Raw genomic sequence first — 16,871 nt, 5'->3', positions numbered from 1 at the left:
AGTAAGGAGGTTGGACTTGAGCTGACCTCAGAAAAGGAGACCGTGGGTCGATGAGCGGAGCATTGACTGCTATACTAAATTATTTACTGATGCCGGCATCGTCACGTGAGACTATTGTGCCTTAGGCACTCACTAACTTATTCAGCAGATCCTAACGGAAGAGTTAGGACAAGTAACATCCCAGGGAATAAGAAATCATTTTATTTTATTTGAGGGACTAATTTCCAAAGGCAAAGGAGAAAAAAAATAGCAAGAAAAGGGTTAGATGCCCGCTGCAAAATGTACAAATAAAAGCGATGTCTGTACTGAAGACGCTACTCAAGGCCGAGTTTAGAGCTCTGAAATTGCTCCTCAGTTATTCCAGTTCTTTTTCCCCAACAGAAAGCAGTCTTCAGGGTTTCTCCGTAGCTTTTGGAGGCTGTCCTGAAACTAGCTCTATGTAGATCAGCCTGGCCCCGAACTCGCAGAGATCCACCCGCCTCTGCCTCCTGAGTGCTGGGATTAAAGGCGTGCGCCACCACCGCCAGGCCAGAAAGCAGTTTTAGGATACAAGTCAGGCTCGGAGTCTGTTGCTCCTTGCACAGCCTGTCGTACAGATTCTTTCTCTCTTTCCCTCAGGATGGCTTCATTCGCTCACTGTATTTTTGTTTTCTTTTGTTTGTTTTTTTCTTCTAAGCACTTCCACTGTCACTGGTTCCAGTGAGGAAAGTCACTTCTTTCTCAGGTAAGTTTGGTTTGGCAGCACAACCCAAGCTGTACCTGCTCCCATTCTGACGTCACGCCACCTCCAGCATAGAAGTTGCACTCCCATGTGTATTTCATAGGCATAGGCAAGAAATTCCTTTTGGGCCAAGCACAAGCTGAATTTTAGTAGAAAAAAAAAAAAGCAACGCTGTCTATTTCCCTTAAACTTTAACCCGGTGCTTTTCTGGCAGCCTTCCTGGCTTCTCACAGGCAGAAGACTTACCTGTTACCTTTATTACACTTCTCTGTGAAGGTGCCTGCCTAACTATCATCCTATTGTCCTTTATCTGCACAGGTGTGGCCATGTCCCCAGCGAATGACTGCTGTGTTCTCAGCGTACAGGAATGGCAGTGAACTTTTTCTTAACTCAGACTCCCTGGAGATCCAAAGTCTCTCCACCAATACCAAGAGGATGAGAAGAGGCTGGCAAAAGACCAAGTGAATTCACAATTCAAGTTAGGATAATCAGGACCTGGTGGACGTGGTAGCAAGCAAGGAGTACAGAGCTCAGAAAAATCAGTGATGGGATGGTCTGGAAAAGACAAGTATACAACGAGACGCTCTGCTGTGGTCTGAATGTTTGCCTGCTGCCCCCAGGACATACGCTGACATCTCCACCTGCAGTGCACTGCAGCAAGTCGGGATTCTCATGTAAAAGAGACTCCAGACAGCTACGATTTTCCTTTCACTATGAGTGGCCCATGCAAGAAGATTCTGTCTGTGAAAAACCAGGACCTCCTAAAACACCACATCTGCTTGGCACCTTGATCTTGGCCTTGTAACCTCCAGAACTATGAGAAATGAAATTCTGTTGCTTATAAGTCATGCAGTCAATAGTATCCCGTCAGAGTAGCCCAAATGGAGTGTGTGTGTGTGTGTGTGTGTGTGTGTGTGTGTGTGTGTGTGTACATGTTCTTAACGGGATTAGTGCACATGTGCACACTTCCTCAGCTGTGCGACTTTTCCTGAAGACACCATCCTCGCTAGTGTCTGCCAGATGTGCTGAAGTTGGTAGTTTTGCTCCTGTTGTATTTACTTTTCCCACTGCTGTGACAGTCCCTGAGAAAATCAACATAAAGGAAGAAAGGTTTATTTTGACTCACAGTCTGAGGCAGTGGTTCTCAACCTGGGGGTCAAATGACCTTTTCACAGAGGTCAACCAAGACCATAGGAAAACATAGATATTTACATTACAACTCATAACTATCAAAATTACAGTTACAACAAAAAAAAACCTTTATGGTTGGGGTCACCACAACACAAGGAACTGTACCAAAGGGTCACAGTGTTAGGTAGGTTGAGCAGCACAGGTGTGAGGGCATACAATCAACCCAGTATGGCAGGAATTTAGCACAGCTGGAACCACTGCTCCCACAGTCAAGAAGCAAGAATAAACGAATGCTAGCACCCAACTTCTTTCTTCTTTATTTTTCCTTTTTTATTTAGTCTTGGACTCTAGGCTGTGGGATAGTGCCACCCGGTTTCAGAGCTGGTCTCATTTCAACTTCTCTGGAAATGTCCTCACAGATATGCCGCAAATTGTATCTCCTAGGTGATTTCAAACTTGGTTACCTTGACAGTGCAAATGAACCCTCACGGCCCCTATTATCCAGAAATGGCAGATTTCTTCTAAGCTGCCACTGATTGTATGGCCAAGAGATACTTTTGAGCCCTATGACGTCTGCCCTCGTCATCAGCCCTTCCATATGAAAAGCCTTCCTCTCCTCTGAGTTCAGGTCCACCCTTTTTTCTCATACTCTTCTGGTCACAGTCAGGTTTCTTTGAGTGGTTGCTGCTCTTCTGCTGCTTCTAGAAGTGCCTTGGAGCTCGCTCTGTGGCCCCTTTCTTGTTTCTCTCTACTAGACAAGCCCCACTATCCCTCTGACTTCATTTGGCCATTTCAGTGCTGGTTCCTACACTCCCACTTCCATGCATTGGCATGTAGGGCTTGAGGGAATCACCGAGACCTTGCTTGGTCTAATCACTGTGTTTCGCTCCCTCTTTGCACAACTCTAGCTCTTATTTTCTCTGCTCTAACAATACTAGATTCACATTAATACCTTTAAATGCAATGTCTTTTCCCACCTGCAGCCTTTGACCATGATCCTCATTCTGTCCAATATACTCTTTCCACCTTCAACCACAAAATAGCTATTCCATACTCATCCTTGGAATCTCCACTCACCCTTGGAATCTCCTTCTAGTTCCTTCCATAGCACTATACATTCCTCCTCGCTGACACATCAAGCCCTTCAAGGGAAGATAATTTGGAGTTAATGCCGGTCTTCCTCTCTGCCTATAAGTTCCATTTTGGAAGAGCCCACGCCCGTTTGCTCACCGCTGAGTCTCCATGCCTAGGATTGTTTCCAGCCGATAGCAGGAATGTCTTTTAAGGTGGCTGCCTCTTCAAGCACATCTACCAGTCTTTATCCACCAGGCTTCACCAAGCCATGCCTATCGGGTTGAAATCACTTTACTCTTCCTGCATTAGTTTCTGACAACTGTTGTACTACATTACCACAAATGTTGTGGCTTAAAGCAAGACATGTATTGTCTCACAGTTAGGAAGTCAGAAGACCTAGAATCATGAACAAGCGAAGGGCAAATGGTCAATTGGTACAAAGAGTCAATTACATAGTGCAGCTATATTCTGCTCTTCTACTGCATGGCACAGCGGGTATAGCTAAAAATAGTGCATTTTACATTTCAAACGAATTAAAGGGGCCAGGTATAGTGGTACATGCCTGCAATCCCAGCTACTTGGGAGACTGAGGCAAAAGGATCACTTGAATTCAGAAGTTCTAGGCTGCAACACATTCTGTTGTTCAAGTGTTTGGCATCCCTATAGTGACCTCCTGGGAGTGGGAGACCACCAGCTTCCCTAAAGAGGTTGTAAACTAGCCCAGGTCAAAAATGTAGCAGGTCAAAATAGTTAAAAGAGAAGATTTTGAATCTTTTAACTGGAAAAAAATGTCAAATGTCTGATTTGATCATTTCATGATGCATACATATATCAAAACATCATACTATACGTATAATGCACACAATTGCTGTTAAGTAAAAGCAAAATAAACCTTAAAAATAGATCAAGGAATAGAAAGGATGGTATTCATTCTAGAAGCTCTGGGGTCTTGTGGGCCTCACAGATGTGAGTCTGTTCCACCTTGACTAAAGGTCAGAGAGTTTGCGCTTGTTCTTGCTCTCAAAGTTGTTGACAACAGGTGTGGCTCCAAACAAATGATCCTGACCTAGGGTCTGGTTAATTAGTATTTTGAGTATAGAGGTGGATCTGCTCCACCTGGACCAAAGGTCAGAGAATTCAACTCTATGCCTTATACCATGTTAGTGAAGTCTGCTGCCTCCCCAGTTTCCTTTGGTAGTGAAGTATAATAAGCGTTTGAAAAATGATCGTGGGCAGTTCAGTAGTCATTGAATTTCCCTCTCAATGGTGTTCTGTGTTTCTGCCTATTATTTCTCTCATATCTCTGGTCCTTTTGCTTAAAAATTCTAATCCTCATGTCCCTACTCCGGAATGTGTGAATTTCGTTGAAGCTGGAGCCCAACAGGGACTGATTTGTTAGGGTTTCTATTGCTGTGATAAACACAACGACCAAAAGCAACCCGGGAAGAGAAGGGTTGATTCCATCTTACAATTCTCAGGCCACCCTCTGTCTCTGAAGGACGTCAGGGCAGGACCTCAAACAGGGCAGGAACCTGAAGGCAGGAACTGACACAAAAGCCATGGAGGAGTGCTGCTTACTAATCTGCTCCCTTTGGCTTGCCCAGCCTGCTTTCTTATAGACCCCAGGACCACCTGCCCAAGGATGGTGTCACCCACAGTGGTCTAGGCCCTTCTGTGTTAGAGCCCGTGTGCCTCCCACACAGATAACTATTTCCCCTAACTGTACTGGTACGGAGGTGCAAGGAATAATCAGACACAGCTTACACGGTCATCACGGAAAGGGTATCTCAGGCTTCTTCCCACTGAAGATCTCCCCCCGTTTATTATCCAAACAGCTTGTATACTAACACATAAATTGAGTGGGAAAATACATTAAACCCGTCTCCTAGGTAACCAGGTGAATGGCCTTTTGTCACATCCGCATCTACCTGTCTGCTGAGTATGCTAGTTGTCACATAGGCTTGAATTAGCATCTCTATAAGGTATCCTCCAAATCACAAAGAAAGTAGCAGCAAACATCCTGACCTTTGTTTGGCAGAGACAGCTTGTCTGCTGGTCTACATAACCACCTCGGGTGGGCCTCTATGGCTTCAGAGCCTGGCAGCCACACCATATAGAAATATGGGCCTACACTTCTGCATCACTATTCAACCAAGAAAGTGTCTCACAGGCTTGGCTGTAGGACAATTTGATGGAGGCATTTTTCTCAGCTTAGATTATCTCCTCTCAGATGGTTCTAGCTCGTGTCAAGTCGACAAAAAACGAACCAGCACAGGGAGAGTTCACCTTCATGACTGCAGTCTTCTTTTTGTTTTTGTTTCTACTTTTAAAACTTTTTTTCTACATAATATGCATAGGAAATAGTCTCAGATAATAATAGAATGCAGTTATGTTTAACTTATTCTACACAATTTCAGCCAGAAACTTGGTACATGGTTTGCAATTTAAATAAGCAAGCTGAGCTGGGTGGTGGTGGCAGAGAAGTAGGCAGATCTCTGTGAGTTTGAGGTCAGCCTGGTCTACAAAGTGAGTTCCAGGACAACGAGGGCTGTTACACGGAGAAACCTTATCTCAAAAAAAAGAGTCTGGTTTACCTGATTTACTTCTATCTATTATAAATGTATAGAAGTTCCTCCATCAAATGTTGGTAAAGAAGGCAGTAGAACCCCCAAATTACAGACTTCTTGACTTCCAGACCTGCATCCCTCCAGCAGCTACCTCCACTGTCACCTGTCCCCTCATCTTTACTATCCTGTCTCCCTCTTGTAGGGGATTTCAATCCATCCACATAGTCCAGGAAAATCTTCCCATCTCAAGATCATCAACTTAATAATATCTGCAAGATCGCTTATCATCTTTTGGGGGAGAGGGGATTCGAGACAGGGTTTCTCTGTATAACTGCCCTGGCTGTTCTGGAACTCTGTAGACCAGACTGGCCTTGGACTCATGGAGATCCAACAGCTTCTGCCTTCCAAGTGCCAGGATTAAAGGTGTGTGCCACCATCACCTGGCTTCTAGCATCTTAAGAGAATACATTTACAGGTTTGTGGCATTAAAAAATGGATATCTGGGAGAATTGCTATGGTCTGAATATCCCCACACACACTCTACACACCAGATCATGGGTTGGAAACGTAATCTTCGGTACAATGATATTGCAAAGTATGGGCTCGTGGGGGTTCTTACCTCCAGTCTTGTAAATGGACTAATGATGCCATCATAAAAGGGGAAGTGGATGTCCTTTCTTCCATCCTTCTTCCACATCAACACTGTTTCTTTGAACCCTTTCACCTTCTATCGTGTGAGGATGCAGCAAGAAGGCTATTGTAGCTTGCATAAGAACTGTCTTCTCAAAGACTCAGATGTTGAAGACTTGGTTCCTAGGTTGATAAACCCAATCATTGGCACCACCATAGACTGCCTTCATCAGTGGATCAATCGATAGATGTATTCTTAACTTGATTGTATTGCTGGGAGAGCATGGAAACCAGGAGGTGAGCCCTGGATGGAAGATACAGACCACTGGAGGGGTGTCTTAGGGACTAGATCTCATCTCAGGTACCTCATTTGGGCTCTCTGCTGCCTCAATCCCACGATGTGAGCAGCTGTCTCTGTCATGATGTTTCAGCCTTGTCTCGGGTCCACAGCAGTGGAGGACTGATGTAAAGGCTTTCACCAGGAACCAGATGCCAGAGCTTTAATTTTGAACTTTTCAGTCTCCAGGAACTATATGGAATACATTTCCATTCTTTTTACATACCCATCTGCGGTGGTTTGAACAGGTATGACCCCCATAGAGTCATGTGTTTGACTACTTGGTCCATAGGGAGGGCACTATTAGGAGGTGTGGCCTTGTTGGAGGAAGTGTGTCACTGTGGGGGCAGACTTTGAGGTCTCACATGTGCTCAAGCCAGTTCTTTCCCTGCTGCCTGCCTATCCAGATACAGAACTCTCAGCTTCTTCTCCAGCACCATGTCTTTTGTAGTTGGTGTTTATTTTACTCTGTTGTCTCTTTGGTCTTTAGGGGGTCTACTGTCCATATCCCAAATATATATGGAGGCTGCTGCTGCTGCTGCTGCTGCTGCTGCTTCTTCTTCTTCTTTTTCTTCTTCTTCTTCTTCTTCTTCTTCTTCTTCTTCTTCTTCTTCTTCTTCTTCTTCTTCTTCTTCTTCTTCTTCTTCTTCTTCTTCTTCCTCCTCCTCCTCCTCCTCCCCCTCCTCCTCCTCTTTCTTCTTCTTTTATCATGTCTGGCCTTAGCTTGACTCGTTTCTAGCCAGCTTTTGTTAACTAATTATCCCATCTATCTTTTGCCTCTGGGCTTTTATCTTTTTCTACTCTATATAATCTTCTTTACTTCTTATTCCATGGCTTGCTGTGTGGCTGGCTGGCCCCTGGAGTCCTCCTCTCCTTCTCCTTCTCTCACTCCTCCCTCTCTTTTCATTCTTCTATTTATCCTCTCTGCCCACCAGGCCTGCCTGTCCCTCCTCCTGCCTAGCTATTGGCCATTCAGCTCTTTATTAGACCAATCTGTATCACAGTTTCACAGAGTTAAACAAATACAACATAAAAGAATGCAACGCATCTTTGCATCATTGAACAAATGTTCCACAGCACAAACAAATGTAATAACCTTCAACTGATAGTCCACAACAGTCTGCTTACATGCTGCCATGCTCCCTGCCATGATGGCAATGGACTAAACCCCCCCAGTTAAATGTTTTCCTTTAAAAGAGTTGCTGTGGTCATAGTGTCTCTTCACAGCAACAGAAACCCTAACCCAGTCCCACATATTTTATTACAACAACACAAAATAGATTAAGATGGAGAAGGGACATTATTCAGTCTATGACATCCCCCATACTCCAGAGGATAAATTCTTTTCAGTTTTCTGGAATAAATTCTGAATTTATCTACCATGCGTGCTTCATATGCATGGTGGTACTGATTTATAACTGTATCTCAGGCTCTCTTGTACATTGTTTCCATTAGTTCTTCCATATAGATCCACATATACATATATATGTATATATCAACCTGCCACCTCTCAGCGCTTGCTACACTGGGGACCACATTCAGCATGAGTTTTAAAGCTGTGGAATGTGTGTGTGTGTGTGTGTGCGTGCGTGTGTATGTGCTTATATTTATATATATTCCACAGTGGTCACATAAATACAGCCTTCAGTTATATTTAGAATATTCTTCCAGACTCCTGCCCTCTTGCCAAGTGAGTACTATAGATTTGCTGTGGCCTGTCCGCTTCAAAACTCATGCTGAGATGTGGTCCCCAGTGTAACAAGTGCTGAGAGGGGGTAAGTTGATCTTTTTTATGGATTCTTTGGGAATTTTATATCATTCACCCCAATCCCATCCACCTCCCAGTTCCTCCACGCCCACTGCTCACCCTTGTAGTGTCCCCCCAAAGGAAAACTGACAAATAATAAAATAATAAATAATATTATTTATTAACAATAAATAACAAATAATAAAATAAGGTAAAGAAGAAATGAAGAAAAAAGAAGAAAATAAAAATGCAAATGATATCAATTTCAATTAACAAAGAAACCCTTCGCTCCCCCATCTTCATTCATCTTAGTGCCGTTGGGAGCTGCTGAGTAACATGCAGTAGACCCTTTCGTCCAAGCGCCTTTCTTCATGAATGTTCGTTGTGTAATGTGTTGTTGGTCATATTCAGGGCTTCTGGCCTCTGGTACACCATCAACTCTGGACCCCCAAGAAACTCCCTGGACATTCCACTGTTGCCCCGAGTCATATGTAGCCATGGCTCTGCAGGATCAGTCCCTTCACACACTCCAGCAGGTCGTAGATGTTGAGGTATGCCAACTCAAAGTCCTCAATGTTTACCTGAGTGGCTGCTGAGTTGGTCAGCTGGGGCCACTAGGACCACTCCCCTCAGATGAAGGGCAGAGTCAGTTCTCCCACACCCAGCATGAGGGGTGGGGATATCTTTCCCATGTGTGGGAGGGCCAACTCTCCTATCAGGAAAGGGGCCAACTTTCCCGTGCTAGGGTCATAGGGGTCTGTTATATCAGGGCTGACAAGGAATGGGGTCAGCTCTCTGGTGAAGAGGGGGTAACTTTCCACAGGCTAGTGAGTGCCAGGCCAGCTCAGCAAGGCCCCTATACTTCAACTCATGGTTCAACAATGGTTCACAGGTGCCCCTGTGGTAACATGAACAACCTGAGCCATGGACATCTCATGTACCCTAGCTGTGGTGGGGCCATGGACACAGACGTGGCCCTCAGCAGCAGCCTGGGCTTGGCATGGCCCTAGCAGCTACATGTCCCTCAGACCTCAACATGGTCACAGGTGGCAACTGGATCTTTATGGCCTTTGGTGGGAACTTAGGTCAAAGATGCTAGCTGTAGTAGGATTATGAACCCAGACATGGCTCTCAGCAAGAGACCAGGCCCAGATGTCAGCATGGCCCCGGGTGACTGTGCAGGCCTCTCAGATCAGCATGGCCCCAGCAGCAAGATGTCCCTTGGATAATAACATGGCCCCAGGTGGCATACCAGATCTTTCACATCTGCTTGGCCTTCAGTGGTACCAGAAGCTGTGGATATCAGCCCAGCCCCTGGCTGCAGTAGGACCAAGGACCCAGACATGGGCCCTGGCTATAGCCTGAACTCAGACACCACCATAGCCCGAGGAGGCTGTGCTATCCACCCCAATCTGTATGGCCTCAGTGGCAGGATGATCTTAGGGCACCAATATGGCCTCCAGTGTTGGCCCATATCCTGGGCATCTACACAGCCTTCAGGGGTAACAGGAGCCACTGACATTGACATAGACCCTGGTTGTGGTAGGACCACAGACCCAGACTTGGTAACTATCAGCATATTGGGCCTAGGTGACACTCTGGACAGAGATGAAGGTACAGTCTACTCAGACTGGCATGGCCCTGGGCATGGAACATCCCTTGGTCACCAACACGGCCATAGGTGACAACCCAGAGCTAGGGCGTCCATGTGACCCTTGGTCATAACATTGGCCATGGACATCAACACAGACCCCAACTGCAGTAGGACGACAGACTTAGACGTGGTCCTTAGCAGCATCCTGGGTCCAGATGCCACCATGGCTCCAGTTAGCAGCAAAGGTCACGCTGATGGATATCACCCTGGCTACAGGGCGGCCCTTGGACACCAAAATGTCCCTAGGTGGGGGGACAGACCCTGAGCAGCCACCCAATCCTCAGTGGCAATAGGTATCCTGGGACATCAACACAGACCACGGTGGCAGGCCCCCAGACCTAGACCCAGTCCCCAGCAGCAGCCCAGGACCAGACACCATAATGGTCCCAGATGGCAATTGGGCTCCCACATCAGCCTGGTCCTCGCCACCTTATTGTCTACAGATTTATGTTGAAGCATTTTTTTAAGGTGTGTTACATTTGTTTATGTTCTGGAACATTCCTTTAACAATGTAAAGATATGTGGCTTTTGTTTGGGCTGCATTTGTTTAATTCTGTGAGGCTGTGATTCTTTGCCTGTCTAAAAACACCTGAGGGTCTAAGAAGGAGCTGAAGGGCCAAAGCGAGGCAAGAGAAAGGATAGGTGGGGCTGACAGGCAGAGAGTGTAAGTAGAAAGAGAAATCTGGAAGGAGGAAAAGAGAAGCAAGTGACCAAGGAGAGGAGGATGCTAGCGGCCAGCCGGCCGGCCGGCCAGCCAGTAAGAGTGAAAGTAAGATCCACAGAAGTAAGGAGAGGAAAAAGCCCAGAGGCAAAGGGTAAACAGGATAATTTAAGGAAAGCCAGCTAGAAATAAGCCATACTAAGGCTGGGCATTTATAAGTAATAATAAGCCTCCGTGTGTGATTTATTTGGGTGTTGGGTGGCAGGTCTCCCAAAAGACCTAAAGAGCGAAGAGTATTGAGTAAAAGACAACCAACAATAGGTTTGTCTCTCCGCACAGAACGTGATCCGCTCTGCCTCTCTTTCTCCCTCCCATAGCCCTTCATACATTTGCTCACCATAAGGACGCCTAAATGCCAGGTGCCACAAGGCACCAATGCTGGCCCTTAGCTTCTTCCTAGCCACCCAGGGCAAACTACTCCAAGTAGCTTGTGTGAGTCCATATCTGCCGCTTGGCCCTCTGGCTGGCTTGATTCTTATGGGAATGAGTTCTCGTTTTGGAAGATCTAAATTAATGACCTGGAGCGTGAGCTCTTATGGACCAAGGCTATCCTCCATGTTTTGCTGCTTCTGCAGGTACACGCACCCACTTGTCCTTCCCCCTTCCATAGTCTTCGGATAGCACGCCAGATGCGGAACAGATGCCAGCATCATGTTCTCGGACTTCCCAGCCTCCAGAACTGTAGGCAGATGAGACTTCCATTCTTCTTCTTTTACCTAGCCTTGGGGATCTGGTCATCGTGACAGAAAATGCACTACAACAGAAAAGCAGAGTCACAGAAAGGGAATGAGACCCAGTCGAGCAGCTGAAGTGGCCTCCCTGTGGACCTGTGAAGCCCCAAGTCTCCTGTCAGAGCTGCCGCTCTCTGGAGGAGCTGCTAGAGGAGTGGTCACAGAGGGTCTTAGGCTGGAGAGTTTTCATCCAGAAACTGTAGTTGAAGCATTTTAAAGGATGCATTTATAATTTGTTGGGCAATGTCCAGAAAGCGCTCCTACCTCTTTAGCCAAAGGGAGTTCACTGTGCGAGTAATTTGCATTTGAAAAACTTCATTTCAGGCGCCTGACTATTAAAGCGCACTGATCCCCAAAGTGTTACCTATGGACCACAATGTGCATCCACCTAAATTAGCATGAATGGAAAGAGTCAGCCCTAGGAATGCTCCCATTTCATGTTACAATCGCCATTATAAGCGTCCCTGACAGCTATCACTTCTGGTAGCACTGAATAGAGTAACTGGGAATGACTCTTGTTCCCAACAGACACAACCTAGTTACCTGTGGAGGCAGAGACAAACGCGGCCTTCACTGCATATATGCTGCTTTCAGTAACCAGCTCTCAATTCTTTAACCTTTGCTCTCCCCCAGGAGGCTGTCAGTTGACGAGTATTTTGGGCTTTATCTACCTGGTGAATATTTACCCATAAAAAAATTCATAAGGGGAAAACAAAAAACTGAAACACTTTCTACCCCCTTCCTAGCTCTAATTATTAAAGTAAAAACTTTACTCTCAAGGAAAACTCTAGGTAGGTTATTTTGAGTCCTCTAATACAGAGTGAGGGGCGCACCTATAATATAATCTACTTTTGGCATCTTAGACCTTGGGAGGAGATCAGCTGGTCTGCCTTCGCACTTCGGACATGATGGAGTAGAAGCCCACGCTGCTGCATGCACGAGGGATTTCCTGTCAGCCTGGGAGGGTCAGAGACAGTATTAATCAAGGGTCTGCCCAGCGGGAGGAGGGGAGGGAAGGGGAACTGTGGCTGATATGCAAAGTGAAAAAAAAACCTTATAAATCAAAAATTAAAAAAAAAGAGTCTGCCTATCCAGCCCGTAACAATTATACATGTTACTCTCTAACCAGTAACAATGAACATGTTTGCACAATTAACATGTTTGCACAGAATAAACTTATTCTTCACTGTTTTAAGTGTTTTAAGTTTATTCTTTCACTGTTTATTTGGCCTGAGCTAACTAAAGTCCATTTAAAACCCTCCATGAAAGAAAAGTTTGTCAAACGCTGCTGTAAAAAGAAACTTTAGGCTCAAGGACCACATGACTGAATTACAAAAAAATAAAACAAGGGACTAGAATGCTGGTTTGGTGGTTAAGAGCTCTTTCATGGGAGCCAGGCTTGATCCCCAGCACCCACATGGAGGCCCTGTAATCCCACTCCAGGGATTCTGCCCCCCTTCTAGCCCCCGTGGACACTGCACAGGCAGCATACCAGGCGTCTCCTGTTCCTGCCACAGTAGACCGTACCCCTTGCTCTGCCAATCAAAAGAAAGCTTTCTTGCCTTGGGTTGCGCTTGTCAGGAATTTTGCCATAAATAACACAGAGATAAATAATTAGTACAACTTCTCGATGTTTTAAATCTGTTTCAAAAGAAAAATGTTTAAAGGTCATTTGCCTTTAGATGCAACCATTCTGATTCTTTTTGTGGTGGGACCTTGCTATGTAGCCTAGGGAGGCCTGTGATTCCCCGTGTAGCCCACACTCAGCACAAACACCCAGCAATCATCCTGCCTCGCCCTTGTGGGGACTAAGATTATAGGCATGCCCTGCCACAGCTGGCATCCTTCTTCTGATTTTGAAATAAGCTCTTAGAACAGATATTATCAAGGTTAATCTAGAACCATCTTGCTAATTACTTAATCCTCATTATATACTTTCAGTTAAATTTGTTATTTAAAAAATAACCTCAGACTTTTCATTGTTCCGACTGATCATGCCTTCTAGCAACTCAGAATTAACTGGAGGGCTCCCAGAATAGTCAGTAATCGTGTGATGAGGCTGGCTGCCAGAGCGACTGCCCTCCGCGGCCTCTCATGAATCTTGGGGATTTTTGCTTTGATTAATGAGAAAGGCAAGTGGTTTAGAACTTTGTTTCCCCAAACAAGAATTCATGTTGGAGTTTTTGTTTTATCTAGTGTGCATGTGTGCGTGCGTGTGTGTGTGTGTGTGTGTGTGTGTGTGTGTGTGTGTGTGTGTCTGTCCATGATGTTTGTGTGGAAACTCTTCAGAAATCGATTATCTCCTACTTGTTTGGGAGGGAGACTCTCATTTCTGAAGCTGTGTATTATAGGCTTGCTGTCCTGCAAGCTTCTAGGCCACTCTCCTATCTCTGCCTCTCATCTTGAAAGTGCTTGCTAATTCCGTGTTGACTGAGGGCCTCAGGCTTGCAGCTGTGAGGGGTAAAAGGCCACCAGGGAAAGATGGACGTGCTAGAAACAAACACCAGCTACTTTGCAGTCCTGCCAAAGGTCAGCCTTGCTGCATGTTTATTACAGGCTTTCTCACTGATGACACATTTTTTTTTTCTTTTTGACTGTGTTGACAACATGATCTGTAGGTTCATGTTTGAATCCAGCCCAAACTATATATTTATTTCTTGTTCCTGTACGCCTCTCGCTAACTGCTTATTTCCCTACTGAGGTGTTTATCGCCAGTGTGTTGTATAGCATACGACTAAATAGGTGTGCTTGTTAATGCTTTTGCTTCCAAGTTCCTCCGGGGAAAATTCTAAACTCAAGGCAACATGGATGCACTTCATTGTGAAGTTCCCTTCAAGATTTGATTCACTGGCCTTTTTGATTATGTTCTTTTCTAAGAAGGCATAAAATATTCCAGAGAACAAACAACCAAGCTGTCAGCATTGTTATCAAGAAAATGGATGAAATTGTTATTGTAGACCACAGATGGTCGAGACTAAGGCAGGGCTGAACAAGCTTTTTAGTCTTGAAGCCATGTGAACATGCTAATCACTCTCGTGCCACATAGTAGGCAGACAGACTAAGTGCTTTGGGACAGGGAAAGGTATTATCATATGCTAAGGATTAGTGATTTAGAACAGCAGTCTCAGACCCGACAATCTCCTTACAATGCAGTTAGTAGCCTCCTCTACTAGGCTGAAATGACATGTACAGGTGATACCATATACCTCTGCACATAGTTGTAATAAATGGTATAATGCTTAGCTGAAAGGAGAAATAAAAGAAATGTCTAATAAAATCACATGCCTTTCACAGTGCAAACCCGCAGGCGTGGCAACACCAGAAAACATAATAAAGTATTCAGATGTTGTAAGTGACAGCTAAAGACGCGGACTGATGCAGGTGGCCCGCGGTGGCAAATCTGGTTACAAAAACACCACTGCCCATGTTGCTGAGATTTCTTGACATGCTGAGCGCTGAGCAACTCTCGAAAAACCCTAACCAAGGAAGTGCCAGCATCCTTCAATTGATATGGTGCCTGTGTTGGTAGAATACTGGGTGCTTATTGTCACCTGCATGAAGGTTTAGTAGGATAGTTAGAGGTCATTCAGAACACAGGGGGATGTCACACTTTAATGTGAGACCTCACACTTTAAATGCTAAAATCTTTCCATTCTTTTTAATGCCTTCATCGATTTCTAAAATTCCGTCAACCGTGAATGACATCACCTCTCATTTTGAATCTATGATTTAAAGTTAAAAAAGAGATTGCAGCCAGATGGGGTGACCCAGGCCTGTAAGTCCAGCATTTGGGAGATAGAAGCCAGCCTGGGCTACATAGGATGTCCTCGTCTCTCATTTGGGGATACATAAAGTCGTGTACAGACGACATGAATGTAGAAGTGCAAACGCGTGGGGGAACAAAAGAATAATGGAGGAGGAAAGGGAGAAAAGGGGGAAGACAGCAGGGCGTGGGGGGCACAATGCTCAAAATATATTACTTGCCTGAAAATGGCCCTATGTAACCCAGTAATGAAAGCAAAAATTGAAAGGATTTTTGCCTTGTTTTTGCTTTTTTGAGACAGGGTCTCTTTGTGTATCCCTGGCTGTCTTGGAACTCACTCTAGAACAGGATGACCTCAAACTCAGAAATCTGCTTGCTTCCACCCGCTTCTGCTGGGATTAAAGGTGTGTGCCACTACCGCCTGACTGCAGCAATATTTTAAAGATTTATTTTATTTTTAACTATGTGTATGCAGAGGAATCCACATGTATCCACATGAATGAGAGGTGGCAGAGGTCAGAGGGTTCAGATCTCCTTGGAGCAGGAATTATGGGAAGTTATTAAGCCTTCCTGGTGCATGCTGGGAACAGAACTTCAGTCCTCTAGAAGTACTGTGAGCTATCTTTCCAACACTGTAGTACAGATAATTTTTGTAAAATCTTAAAATGTATTATTGATAAAAATTTCCCTATTTGTAATTCACATCCCTTTGCATTTTAAGCTTTTCATTTTCTACCTCTGGGTGTTTTGCCTGCATGCGCATCTGTGCGCCACGTGACTGCCTGATGCCTGCAGAGGTCAAAAGAGGGCATCAGCTTCCCTGAATCGGGACTTACAAAAAGCTGTGAGTTGCCACGTGAGTGCTAGGTCTTGAACTCGGGTCCTCTGCCATAGCAACAAGTGCTCTTAACCATTGAGCCATCTTTCCAAAACCATTCTTTACATTTAAAAGAATCTTTGATGCTATTGTCACACAAAGAAAGAATTCCCCAATACCCAATCCAGTAAAATCATGTGGACAATAGACAAAATTCTGTAACACTTTTTCATGATAATAATTCTTAATATTTTGAACATTAAGAGTTTAAATTGACAAAAGGAGAGAAGAAAACCTTGCCCGTTTCATCAAGAAAAGTAATTTAATGAAAAGAAGGTGTCACACAGGGATAGTGCCACTGTCACTAGAGTTTTGTTTCAATTTTGCACTTACTCTGTTTAGTTGTGTTTTTCAAACATGTTTAATGATCGGAAACTTTTTTGTTGTAATGTGCTGTCATGGTTATGGGACCTGGAGCTTTACACATGCTAGGCAATTGCTCTGACTGACTACCTTTCTCCTATTGCTGTAACGTTGCATCCTAAGCTCCTCACACACTGCACAGGGCAAGCATCAATATGTATGCTGATCAATTATGTATGTAATACACACACACACACACACACACACACTTGACATGTAGGTTTTGTTTGCAGGTCTGTTTGTGTATTCGTTGAGGCGGGATCTCATATGGCTTAAACTTACTTTGAACCTGAACTCACTATATAACAGAACTTTTTTTGAACTTTTTTTCCTCCTGCCTTCACCTCCTGAATGCTGGGATTCTGGCTTGTATCACTGCCTCTTGGAGGACCTCGTGCCTTGAGGACATTTCTACAAACAACCTGGTCCAGTTTTAGACTTGTTCAACACGTTTGTAGGGCAAGGGTCAAAAGACTAACTGCTGTTAGTCACTCGGGAAGGGAGATTCGTGGTTGTGTTCCCACAGGACTTTGTCTCCTCCTTTTGTCCCCCTCC

General features: G+C 44.9%; 1 pseudogene; it reads left to right on the top strand.

Annotated features, from left to right (window-relative positions):
* Positions 1-9,940: 9,940 nt before the first annotated feature.
* LOC125410355 (keratin, type I cytoskeletal 18-like) overlaps positions 9,941-16,871 on the top strand; it is a 52,059-nt pseudogene continuing 45,128 nt past the window's right edge.

Source organism: Myodes glareolus, chromosome X, assembly GCF_982192425.1.
Source record: "Myodes glareolus chromosome X, mMyoGla1.1, whole genome shotgun sequence".
Lineage (NCBI taxonomy): Eukaryota > Metazoa > Chordata > Mammalia > Rodentia > Cricetidae > Myodes > Myodes glareolus.
The sequence above is the reverse complement of the archived record's forward strand: the minus strand, read 5'-3'. Positions and strand labels throughout refer to the sequence as shown.